At 44.6% G+C, this 13650-nt stretch overlaps 1 non-coding gene across 1 annotated transcript; it reads left to right on the forward strand.

Annotated features, from left to right (window-relative positions):
- The first annotated feature begins 7207 nt into the window (after positions 1-7207).
- On the forward strand, positions 7208-7333 carry LOC119624637 (U4atac minor spliceosomal RNA). Its single transcript, XR_005240790.1, has one exon. It is a non-coding gene; the product is annotated as a U4atac minor spliceosomal RNA (small nuclear RNA).
- The last annotated feature ends 6317 nt before the right edge of the window (positions 7334-13650 follow it).

The raw sequence follows: 13650 nt of genomic DNA on the forward strand, positions 1-13650 counted from the left end.
CTCCTCCACGCTGCCCTTAACAGGCCGCGCCACTTCCTGGGGTGTGAAGGACTCGGGTGCGAGCCTGGGCCTGCAGCGCGGCGGCGGAGAGAACGGAGAGGACAGCTGGCGGGTGGTTGTGTGGGGTGGTTGGGGCCGCGGCGGCGTTCCGGCCAGTGGGCATTGGTGGGCAAGGAAGAGAGGCAGAAAAAGGTTACCCAGGAAACGGGCTTCGACGTCGGGCGAGAGGTGGCACGTTCGAAACCCCCTCCCTAACTCAGCCCGGCTGGACCCCGCTGCTTAACGAGGGGTCGTGCGGCAAAGAAAGTGGACAGGTTGCCACTTCTGTGCCTCCCCATCAGGGAACCTGGGCTATAAGGGGTTCGCAGACCAGACCAGCTTGGTTCCAGGTGTGTGTGTGGTGGGAGCCCTGTATACTTTGAGGAAGCCTCTAACTCCCAGGCCAGCGTGCAGGAGAGCAGCCGGCGTTACAGTCTACACTGGGCTACACACGGTCCCATGAAGTAGGAGTTCTCCCCATGTCATAGAGTGGGGCCCCGGAAGATGAAGAAACTTGCCTAAGAGCCCACAGCTGGCAAGAGGCAGAATTGTGGCTCCAAAACCCGAATTTTTCCACAGGTTTACCCTTTGTTGATTTGCAAGTAAGGGCTGAAGGCTGTGTGGGTCAGAGACTTAAGCACTGAAGCCCCTTGACCTCGATTTGACCCAGAGGCCTCAGACCCTGAGTGAGCAGACTCCTCACCCAGGAGAAAGACTCATGGAGGTGCTGTCAGTAATGTGGATAGGGAAGCTGTGGGCTCTGGCAGCCAACCAGCAGGGAATAACAGTAGCTACCTTATTTTGAGAGTTTACTATGTGCTAGTACTATCCGCCATGAAGTAGGTGGTGTTGTGGTGTCCATTTCACAGATGAGAAAATGAAGGCATATGAGTTGACACTACGGTTGTGATCATACAGAATCAACTTTCCTCACTTGACTTCCTGGACACCAGATCTTTCTGATCTTCCTCACTTCACTGGCCATTTCTGTCTCCTCTCTGGAGTTCTTCCCCAGTTGTTGAAGGCCCTGGCCATAGTCCATGATGTTCTTTTGTGTCTACACTCCCTCGGAGTGATTTATAATATCCATATGCTGATCACTGATCTGTCTCCAGCCCAAATCTCTTCCCTGACCTCCAAATTCAACTGCTTATTTTACTGGCATCTCAAACACAATACATCTTGCCCCCAGCAACCTACTCCTTACACTCCTTACGCTCCACTCCCGTTCTTACCTCCTTCAGAGAGTGATACTCTTGTTCATTCAGTTCCCCAGAATCTAAAAGGTGTCCTTGATGTGCTTCTCTTACTCTCAAATGCCATTTGCAAGCCCTCAGCCAGCCTTGTCTGTGCTACCTTCAAAACATCAAAATTCACCAACTCTGATGTAACCATCCTCAATCAAGCCACCATCATCTTGCCCTGGATTATATAGCAGATACTAATTGGTCACCCTGCTTCCACCGCCTCCATTCCTCTTCCCTAGTCTGTTTTCCACAGAGCATCCAGGAAATCTTTGTAAGCATAAATCAGATCATGCCATTTGTTCAGAACCAAATCCATAGAAGCCCTGTTCAATCTGGTTCCTATCTCCCTCCCCACCCACATCTATCACTACCATGCTGGACCTGCCTTAGCCACACTAGCCTGAGAGCTATTCCTTGAACTTGCCATATTTCTTCCTGCCTCAAGGCCTTTGTACTTGCTATTCACTTTGCCTGAAACACTTGTCCCCAATATTTCATTCAATTCAGGTCTCTTAAATGTCACCTTATGACAGAGACCTTTTAGACTACCTTATGCAGAATGGCCTCCTGCCTGAATCTGCTTAACCTGCTTGTTTTGTTTTTTTGTTTGTTTTGAGACGAAGTCTTGCTCTTGTCCCTCAGGCTGGAGTGCAATGGTGCAATCTTGGCTTACTGAAACCTCTGCCTCCCAGATTCAAGCAATTCTCCTGCCTCAGCCTCCCGAGTAGCTGGGATTACAGGCACCTGCCATCATGCCGGGCTAATCTTTTGTATTTTTAGTAGAGATGGGGTTTCATCGTTGGCCAGGCTGGTCTCGAACTCCTGACCTCAGGTGATCTGCCCGCCTCGGACTCCCAAAGTGCTGGGATTACAGGTTTGAGCCACCGTGCCCAGCCTTAACCTGCTTGATTTTTTTCAGAGTGGGTATCAACTACCCAACATTATGCATTTCTTTTCTGTTGTCTTGCCTCCCTCATTAGAAGATCAGCTTCATGAGAACGGGAAATTTCTGTCTTGTTCACTACTGTATCTTCAGCCCCTAAAACTGAGCCTGGCACGTACTTGGTGCTGAATCGATATTCTTTTGGGTTTTTTTCTTTGTTTGTTTTTTGAGGCAGAGTCTCACTCTGTCGCCCAGGCTGGAGTGCAGTGATGTGATCTCAGCTTACTGTAAGCTCCGCCTCCCAGGTTCAAGCCGTTCTCCTGCCTCAGCCTCCCAAGTAGCTGGGACTACAGGCGCCTGCCACCATGCCCGGCTAATTTTTTTTTATTTTTAGTAAAGATGGGGTTTCACCGTGTTAGCCAGGATGGTCTCGATCTCCTGATCTCGTGATCCACCCGCCTCAGCCTCCCAAAGTGCTGGGATTACAGTTGTGAGCCACCACATCTGGCTGATATTTGTTAAAATACTTTTTAAATACCATGATCATCTTGATGTGGGAAGGGGAGAAGGGAAAAAATATTGCTAACTTAGTTCAGAACATAAAGTGGAGTTCTCCAAGGAGTTGGTAAAGGTGAAGCTGACCCCAGCACCCTGTATTTAGGGGTAAAGTCGGCCTGGCCCATGAGTGAGGGTGGGTCAGATTAGTTCCACAACTGAAAATTAAGTGCAAGGGGAAATGGGGATATCTTCCACTGGTATAGATGATGGCTAGGAAATAGGACTGCAAGGGGTATTAGGAATCACAGACCTGTCCCAGGACACTCTGTGGCCAGAAATCGAGGAAAAGGAACAACACTTGCTGGTTGCCTATCCCTCAGGAACTTGCAGAGTCCATTGAGGCCCGAGCACTAGTCTCAGCAGCCCCTGATCCACAGGCAACTAGAATTAGTAAATTACAAATAATACAGATGGCCCAGAAACCTTTGGGACAACATTGTCTAGCAGTCCAGACATGAACTGGTGCTGGTGAGACAGACCCAGACAACCTTCCTCCCCACTGTCTCCAGCTCTTTTCCACTCTCGACTTCGTCAGGTGAAAAATTAATCCCATCCAGTGAGACAAATGGAGGAGGAAGTTGCAGTGCTGATTGGCCAAAAGCTGGCAAGGGGGCTTGGCTGTTGGCCCATCCATGTGCTCATCTGCCCAGAATCACCAGCTCCCTGCCTCTCCCTGCAGCTGGCCTTCCTCTGCCCTCCCCTGGCGCCCTCTTCTGCACCTGTCAGGTTACATTTCTGTTTTTACCCTCATGGATCAGAAGGGCATCAAATAGTGCCTGGCACATAGTAGACAGTTATTTCAGTCATCTATTGCAGTGTAACACCTACCCCAAAACTTAGTGTTTTAAAACAACACTTTCGGCCGGGCGCGGTGGCTCACGCCTGTAATCCCAGCACTTTGGGAGGCCGAGACGGGCGGATCACGAGGTCAGGAGATCGAGACCATCCTGGCTAACACGGTGAAACCCCATCTTTACTGAAAATACAAAAATTAGCTGGGCGCAGTGGCGGGTGCCTGTAGTCCCAGCTACTTGGGAGGCTGAGGCAGGAGAATGGCGTGAACCCAGGAGGCGGAGCTTGCAGTGAGTGGAGATCAGGCCACTGCACTCTAGCCTGGGTGACAGAGCGAGACTCCGTCTCAAAAAAAAAAAAAAAAAAAAAAAAAAAAACACTTTCTTGCAGTTTTGCAGTTGACTGGGCAGCTTTGGTTCACATGGTGTCAGCTGAGGCACTGGTACAGTTGGAAGTTCCAAAATGGCTTCACTCATGTGCGTGGTAGTTGTTGCTGGCTGGGGGCTGGAAGCTCAGAATGGGTTGGGTCATGGGGCTTTCTTTCTCCACTTGGACCTCTCCACAAAGGACTCTCCATGTGGCTGCGTGGGTTTCCTCACAAACTAGAGGAAGCATTCCAAAAAGGAGCATGTCAAAAACACAGAAGATGCAGATCCCTTAAAGCCCAGCCTTAGCATCACTTCTAGGGCATTCTTTTGCTTAAAACAAGTTTATAGGGCAGTCCAGATTCAAGGGGAGTAAAACTGGCTCTGCCTCTTGTTTTTTCTTTTTTTTAGATTAGATCTTCATTTGTCAACCAGCCTGTAGTACAGTGGTGTGATCATAGCTCACTGTAACCTCAAACTCCTGGGCTCAAGTGATTCTCCTGCCTCAGCCTCCCGAGTATCTGGGACTACAGGGATGCGCCTCCATGTCAAGCTAATTTTTAAATTTTTAGTAGAGATGCGGTGTTGCGATATTGCTCAGGCTAGTCTCGAACTCCTGAGCTCACACAGTCCTCCTGCTTTGGCCTCCCAAAGTGCTGAGATTACCAGCATGAGCCATTTCACCTGACCAACTCCATCTCTTGATGGGAGGAGGGGCAAAGAATTGTCAGGCACCTTTAATCCACAGTAGTTTGCCCAATGGCCACAAATTAGGTAGATTCTTCCCACAGGTAAAATACATTAGTGTCTTCCTAAGATCCCCCCAAAGGTTCAACTAATTAAGACTTCAGGTCCAAAGTATTATCTAAATCAAATCCAGGTGTTACTGACCAAAGAGCAAAAGCACTCACTCACTGCCCACTGTTCTAGAAACCAATACTGTGACACCAGGTTTTTGAGAAAAGAAAAGCTTTGTATTGCAGGTAGGCCAACAGGGAGATAGAAGAGTCCAGCTGAAATCTCCTTGTGGTGACTTTAGGTCTCCCTGGGCTGTCTCAAGTCTCCCTGGGCTGGCTTTAAGGTAGTGTTTTTATCAGAAAAATTTTTGGGGGTGGATTCTGAGATTAATAAGTAACTGGTGGAAGGAAAGGGGAGGTCTGGAAAGTCCTCAGGCATGCACAATTATTTCTTCATGCCTCTTCATGAGTCACATGTGCAATTCGGGGGGATTTAGAATGTAACATGTGGTGGAAATTTGTGACACCAGAAAGCTCTTTCTGTGCAAGAGCCCAGTTGCCCTATTGGTTCCAACTAATTTCAGCCAGTTCTTTTATCTCAAGCAGAGGGAGTTTTGGCATTTCAGCACATTGATTCTTTTCTTATCTGCCATCCTGCAAACTCAGGAATTTCTGTTAGTCATTGGTTTCTTTAACTCTTTGGGACACAGTTTCACAGGTATGTTCCTCAGGTTCAGGGACGGGAGGTATGGATAGCCGGGTGCAGTGGCTCACGCCTGTAATCCCAGCACTTTGGGAGGATGAGGTGGGAGGACCACTTGAGCCCAAGAGTTTGAGACCAGCCTGGGTAACATCTCTAAAAAATAAAGATAAGGCCGGGCGCGGTGGCTCACGCCTGTAATCCCAGCACTTTGGGAGGCCGAGGCAGGCAGATCATGAGGTCAGGAGATCGAGACCATCCTGGCTAACACGGTGAAACCCCGTCTCTACTAAAAATACAAAAAATTAGCCAGGCATGGTGGTGGGCGCCTGTAGTCCCAGCTACTCGGGAGACTGAGGCAGGAGAATGGCGTAAACCCCGGAGGCAGAGCTTGCAGTGAGCCGAGATCATGCCACTGCACTCCAACCTGGGCGACAGAGCGAGACTCTGTCTTAAAAAAAAAAAAAAAAGATAAAAGAGGGACCCGTGGATTATAAAGACAAATTACCTTATTCCTTTTTTTCTCTCTCTCTCCCTTTTCCTGAGAAATTTAGTTAAAAAGTCACTAGGTAGGGTTGAGCAACATAAGAGTCCAAACAGCATAGACAGGGTGTCAAAGCCCAACCAGGATAGGGAGCGGTAAGGGGGTGGCGGGGAGGATAATAGCCCAGCAAAGAGAGTCAAAGCTCAGGAGAGTAAAAAGGTCCTCAGGACCTGAGCATGGTAGGAAGTCTCCTGTGAAGGGCAACTGAGTACAGGGTGTTGAAGCCAAGACGTGATGAAGGGAGTGTTGAACACAGGAACACTGATTAAAAAGTAAGTATATGGCCGGGCATGGTGGCTCACACCTGTAAACCCAGCACTTTGGGAGTCCAAGGCAGACAGATCACCTGAGGTCAGGAGTTAGAAACCAGCCTGGCCAACGTGGTGAAACTCCATCTCTACCAAAAATACAAAAAGTAGCTGGCCTGGGTGGTACATGCCTGTAATCCACAGCTGCTTGGGAGGCTGAGGCAGAAGAATCACTTGAACCTGGGAGGCAGAGGTTGCAGTGAGCCGAGATTGTGCCATCGCACTCCAGCCTAGTCTACAGAATGAGACTCCATCTCAAAAAAAAAAAAAAAAAAAAAAAAAGTAACTATATATAGATGAGAGTTACCCAAGTTTCTGACAGTCAGAGGAGTTACAAATATAGACAGGGAAAAAACTAAACTGAATCCCTTGATACATTATTTAAAGTTGAGAAATTTGTGTGAATTCATGATTTTTGATATAGTGAAAAATGATGAAATAAGAATGGTGTGTGTGTGTGTGTGTGTATTGTCTGGGAGCAGAAATTTCCCAAGGCCATGAGCACATCTAGCAGCCAAGTCTTGGTTTCTAAACACCATTCTCTAATAAAAGGACTTAGGTATTCTTGGAGAAAAGGCTGATTGCTGATTCTAGGGATTGGCTAGGAATATTACAAGATGAACTTGGAAAGTCTTGTATCAGAAAGTGGGGAAGAACTCAAAGAATGATAAGATTATGTCAAAAAGACACAGAAATCAGTTTGAAGGGGCTCCTATTGGCCAAATATAGAAAAATTTGATCATGAAAATAAATATTGATAGATACAATTTATTACCAGTTGAACAAAGTAAACCATGAGTCCATAGTGATATAAATAAATGGAATTTGATGAGTAACAATATATTTACCTAATTTCAAATACTGCCTTAAGAAATACTAATAATTTTAATGGGAAACATTAGAAAAATCCAAATTGTGAGACATTCTAGGAAACAACCATCCTGAAATCTTCCAGAATGTCAAGGTCATGATAGTCAAAGATTGAGAAAATGTTCTCATCACAATTGAAGGAAAATAAAGAGAAATAACAACTAACTATCCTTTTCTTGGGGTTACACTACTGTCCAAAGAGCATGTAGTGAGGGCAGTACTGCCAATGTCTACACAACACACCTGCATCAACTAGAGCTTTGCTTTAGCTTGGTGCAATTTTTGGAAAAATGAAAAACTGAAGGAAAAAAACTAAATGCAACATGTGATTCTAAAGTGGATCCTTCTATTATAAAGAATATTCTCTGGGCATGGTGGCTCACATATGTAATCCTAGCACTTTGAGAGGCCGAGGCAGGCAGATCACCTGAGGTTAGGGGTTCAAGACCAGCCTGGCCAACATGGCGAAACACCATCTCTACTAAAAATACAAAAATTAGCCAGGCGTGGTGGCACATGCCTGTAATCCTAGCTACTCAGGAGGCTGAGGCAGGATAATCACTTGAACCTGGGAGGTGGAGGTTGCAGTGAGCCGAGATCGTGCCACTGCCCTCCAGCCTGGGTGACAGAGTGTGACTCCGTCTCAAAACAAAACAAAACAAAACAAACAAACAAAAATATATATATATATGTATATTATTGGGGGCCAGGAGCAGTGGCTCATGCCTGTAATCCCAACACTTTGGGAGGCCAAGACAGATGGACCACTTGAGGCTAGGAGTTCAAGACCAGCCTGACCAATGTGGTGAAACCCCATCTCTAGTAAAAATACAAAAATTAGCTGGGTGTGGTGGTGTGCACCTGTAATCCCAGCTACTTGGGAAGCTGAGGCAGGAGAATCACTTGAACCTGGGAGGCGGAGGTTGCAGTGAGCCAAGATCATGCCACTGCACTCCAGCCTGGGTGACAGAGCAAGACTCTGTCTAAAAAAAAAAAAAAAATTATAATCTTATGGACCCATAATCCTATATGCTGTCCATTGTTGACTGAAATGTTGTGTGGCACATGATGGCATTTGAGAGTAAATTTCTCATGTATATAATTAGAGTCCTAGTGTGGTTCATAACTCATGCCTATAATCCCAGCTCTTTGGGAGGCCAAGGCAGGAAGATCGCTTGAGGCCAGAAGTTTGAAACTAGCCTGGGTAACATAGCAAGACCCCTGTCTCTACGAAAATTTTTAAAAATTATCTAGACATGGTGGTGCATACCTGTAGTCCTAGCTACTCGGAAGGCTGAGGCAGGGAGATCATTTGAGCCCAGGAGTTTGAAGTTATAGTAAGCTATGATCAAGCCACTGTACTCCAGCCTGGATGACAGTAAGACCCTGTCACTAAAAAATAAAAATTAAGTTAAAAAAAGAATATTATTGGGATGACCAGTGATACTGGGATGGGGACTAAGGATAAAATGATAATAATGTAGCCATGTTAACTTCCTGTTTTGATGATTATATTGTGGTTACACTGGAAATATACACAAAAGGGTTTTGGAGTAATAGGGCATCATATCAGAAATTTACTCACAAGTACCATCATGTGCCAAATAACACTTCAGTCAACAGTGGACAGCATATAGGATGATGGGTCCATAAGATGATAATAAAGCTGCCCTGTACAGGTATACTATTTTTTATATTTTACACTGTATTATTACTGTACCTTTTCTAGGTTTAGATATGTTTAGTTATACACTTACCATTGTGTTACAGTTGCCTACAGTGTTCAGTACAGTAACAAGCTGTGCAGGTTTGTAGCCTAGGAGCAATAGGCCGTACCATATAACCTAGATGTATAGTGGGCTGTACTATCTAGATTTAGGCTCACTCTATGATGTTTGCACAATAACAAAATTGACTAATGACACATTTCTCAGAAAAAAATCCTTATGATTAAGCTGTATATGACTGTAGTCTAAAAAAATTATTTGTACTAAACTTGCAACTTCTCCTTAAGTGACTTTTTCCCCACACATCTAACATATAATGGAAATACAAGGACAAGAAAACCACAACAGACACTCCCATTTAGAATAGGAGATTAATAAGAGGCACATAGCAGTCATTAGCAAATCTGAGAACTAACCATGCACTTGTCACCAACTCCACCTGCTCCAGGGGCAGGGAATGTGATTCTCTGTGGCTCTTATCTCTACCCTTCCTTTGAGTCATTCCTCCTTTTCCAAAAGAAATAGGCTTTGTTCACAGTCGTTAACTTGTTCAAGATGCTTCACTGGGTACCCAGTGTGCTCTTTTCATGTTGAACTATTGTCTGTTTTAGCTCAAGCCACTACTGCTTACACTGGTACAATTCTTGTAGGGGAAAAAACTGGACTTTCCATGAATTTTATTTTTAATCAAACCATACCCCCAAATCTCGAGATAAGCCCTTCCCTCCTTTAGGCTGTGAATTACAGTGCTGTGGACCAAACCTTTAAGACTCTTAGAAGCACTTTAGTCTACATGAGAGGTTTAGAAGGCACTGTTTTAAGTCTTTCTGAGATCTCAACAGTCTTACAACCATAAAAAAGAACAAAATTATGTCCTTTGCAGCAATATGGATGCAGCTGGAGGCCATTATCCTAAGCAAATTAATGCAGGAACAGAAAACCAAATACCACATGTTCTCACCGATAAGTGGGAGCTAAACATTGAGTACACACGACACAAAGGTGGGAACAATAGACTCTGGGGACTCCAACAGAGGTGGGGGGACAAGAGTTGAAAAACTACCTATCGGGTACTACCTACTGGGTGATAGGATCAATAGAAGCCCAAACCTCAGCATCATGCAATATACTCATATAACAAACCTGAACCTGTACCCCTGAATCTAAATTTCTTTTTAAATTGCTACCCATATATTAGTATATGTCAATAATATACTAATAGAGTACAAAAAATAACTAATATAACATTTGAGAAACAACAACAAAAGTCTTACAGCCACATCCTTGACCTTAAGTCCCCATTTTACAGGGAAGGTCTTGGAATTAATATTTCCTCAGGTTTTAATTTACTTTGAGCATTTTTTTTTTTCTGGCTGTAGATAATGCCCTGGACCCTCTATAGTTTCTCAAAATTTTGCTTGAAACAAAATAGTTTCTTCTTCCTGTACTTCTTCACAGGCAGCTAAAAGGAGTAAGTTGGCATTTTGAACATTTTGCCTAGAAATCTCCATACCAAGGCGGCAAGTTCAATTCTTTTATCCGCGTTACTACGTTACCACTATGTCACTTAGGTCCTGAATAACCTCCCAACAACTTCCTCACTGTGCTGTCATCCTCCTTCCTACACTTCAGGATTCTGAAGCTTCCTGATTCCAAAGTCAATGTTATATGTTTTAGTTTTTTGTTATGGAAGCTACCCACTTCTGGGTGTTAATTTGTTTTAATTATCTATTGCAGGGGTTGGGAAACTAGTTTGCATGGCCAAACCTACCCCACCATCTGTTTTGGTAAGTGAAAATGCATTAGAACTCAGCCATGTTCTTTTGTTTGTGTATTTTCTATGGTTGTTTTCATACTGTGATGGCAAAGTTTAGTAGCAACAGAGATCATCTGGCCTGCAAAACCTAAAATATTGACTATCTGATCTTTTACGGAAAGTTTGCCAATGCCTGATTTATTGCTATGCAAAACAAAACAAAAAAAAACCTACTCAAAATGAATCTCTTAAAACAACAATTTATTATTTCTTACAATTACGTGTGTTACCCATTAACCCAATGGTTTTCTGCTTCACAGAGTGTTGGCTGGGGTGGTAGAAAGTCTGGAGGTACAAATGACCTCACGCACATGGCTGAAAGTTGGTGCTAGTTGCCAACTGGAAGCTCAGCTGGAACTGTTAGCCAGGTGTCTCACTTCTCCTCCTCCAGGTCTGCCCCCACAGAGTTGGTTGGGTCTCTTCACAGCTTTGCAGCTGGGTTCTCAGAAGGAGCATTCTGAATGCATAGGAGAGAACAGAATACTTTGTTGTTGTTGTTGTTTTGAGACAGGATCCCACTCTGTTGCCCAGGCTGGAGTGCAGTGGTGTGTGATCTCGGCTCACTGCAACCTCCACCTCTTGGGCTCAGATGATCCTCCTAACTCAGCCTCCTGACTAGTTGCTACTACAGGTGTGCGCCACCCTGCCCAGCTAATTTTTGTATTTTTAGTAGATATGGGGTTTTGCCATGTTGCCCAGGCTGGTCTCAAACTCCTGGGGTCAAGTTTTCTACCCACCTCGGCCTCCTAACGTGCTGGGATTGCGGGCGTGAGCCATTGTGCCTGGCCGAGAAGATCTCTTCAGGCCAAGCCTCAGAAGTTATACAGTGATACATAGCTACATTCTATTGGTCTGCATAAGTCACAGCACCAACCTAGGTTCAAGGGGAGAGGAAATAGACTCCACATATTGATAAGAGATGTAGGAAAGAATTTGTGGCCGTTTTTAATCCGTCACAACACAAATAAACTGCCTGTCAGGATAGTATTACCATCTATATTTTGTTCTGAGTGCTCAACTATACTTGTTCTCATGACCCGAAGTGGATCTGCTTCCTCCTCTCACCCCTTTATCCCAGCCTGTACAAAGGTACCATAGCACTGGGCCCAGGCCCTGCTCAGTGACTTTGGTCATCCATTTCCAGCAACATCTATACCTAACATATGTATCGAGACTGTAGACAGGATACATCTACAGTCTGTTGGGATGGGTTATTTGCCTCAAGTGCTGCTTTCTCAGATCCTAGAAAGGCCAACAGAAGCCTGGTAACTGCCTTCAATTGCTGTATCTTAAAAATGTTGGAATATCCCATAACTAATTGCTAATTAGTTATTGCCATAATAATGCTGCTTAGCAAATAACCACCAAATTGAAGTGCTGTACAATAATAAAGCATGTATTTCTCTCTCAGGTGTCCATGGATTGGCTGGGACAGCTCTGATTAAGGATGTAGTAGCTCTGTAGGTTGGCTAGGTTAGTCTATGCCATGTGTCTCTATATCTTCTGTGATGCCCACCAAGGGCATGTTTTTCACATGGCACAAGATGGGTGAGCAAAATGCCCCAATATTTCATAAGGCCTGTGGTTGGAGTGGTCACTTCCACCCACATTCTATCAGCCAAAACAAGTTGGCCAACCCAACATTATCATCTTCTGCCTCTAGTGGGAGAAATTTCAAAGTTACATGGCAAAGGGACTGGATATAGGGAGTGGTAAAGAATTAGGAATAATGCAACCCTCCATGACTTTTTCTTTTTCTGGAGCTAGAATGGTGGTTGGGAATTGTGCTCCAGAACAATTCACAATTTGTAGTATCTCTGGTCTCTTTTCCTCCAGTTTCCTGCTGTTCCCAACCTGCACTATGGACTTCATCAGATTTCAGCATTAGAGAGAATATGGAAGGACATCAACCTAACTTCATCCAGTGAGGATTTCCACACACCATACACTCTCTGAGAGTTCTCCTGGCTTTGTGTGCACACCTCCAGTGACAGGGAGCTTGCTATGTCATGAGGCAGCCTGCTCCCTTGTGGCTATCACTGACCCAACTATTAAGCCTTCTTATACAGACAGTCCCTGACTTGCCATTAGACTTACGACTTTTTGACTTTACAGTGGTGAAAAAGCAATATGCATTCAGTAGAAACTGTATTTCAAATTTTGAATTTTGATCTTTTCCCAGGCTAGCAACATATGAAGGCCAACCTTTTGTTTTTAAAATAGGCTTTGTGTTAGATGCTTTTGCCCAACTATAGGTTAATGTAAAGGTTCTGAGAATATTTAAGGAAGGCTAGGCTAAACTGTGATCTTTGGGAGCTTAGACATGTTAAGTGCATTTTCAACTTACAATATTTTCAACTTACGATGAGTTTATTGGGATGAAGCCCATTGTAAATAAAGGAACATCTGCATTAAGCTAAAATTCATGTCTATAACTTCGTCAGTAATATCAAGTCTGTTCCTCAGAGCCAGAGAATAAACTGAATCATTTTCCACGTGATGGTCTTTCTGCTGTTTAAAGAGATCAGCCATGTACCTTCTCCCAAGCTGAAGACAACTCCTCACCAGGCTACCTATCAATTCTACCTTTTTTTTTAAAGAGATGGGGTCTCACTATGTTGCCCAGCCTGGTCTTGAACTCCGAGCTCAAGTGATCCTCCCACCTCAGCCTTCTGAGTAGCTGGGATTATAGGCACACACCACCATGCCCAGCTCCATTTCCATTGTTCTTCATGCTTCCTTGTTGAGTTCCTTCCCTATCCTGATTATTATTCTTTGATTGGGCTTTGACTCCCTGGGCATTTAGTAGGGTCCATAACTGAATGCAGCATTCCAGCCAGGGTCTAAGCAACAGAATAGAGCAGGACCATCATCTCCGTAATGTCAAATATCATACTTTCATCAGTGTCTTCTGAGACAATGGTTTTGACTATGAAAACAGTCAGTTATAACACTGCTCTGCCATGGCCACCACTGCCCATGATTATTTAACACCACTGCTACAGGACCGTTCATGCTGCTGCTGCCTCCATGAATAATTTCTACACCACTCCTGCCTCTTAGA

Source organism: Chlorocebus sabaeus, chromosome 12 (assembly GCF_047675955.1).
Source record: "Chlorocebus sabaeus isolate Y175 chromosome 12, mChlSab1.0.hap1, whole genome shotgun sequence".
NCBI lineage: Eukaryota > Metazoa > Chordata > Mammalia > Primates > Cercopithecidae > Chlorocebus > Chlorocebus sabaeus.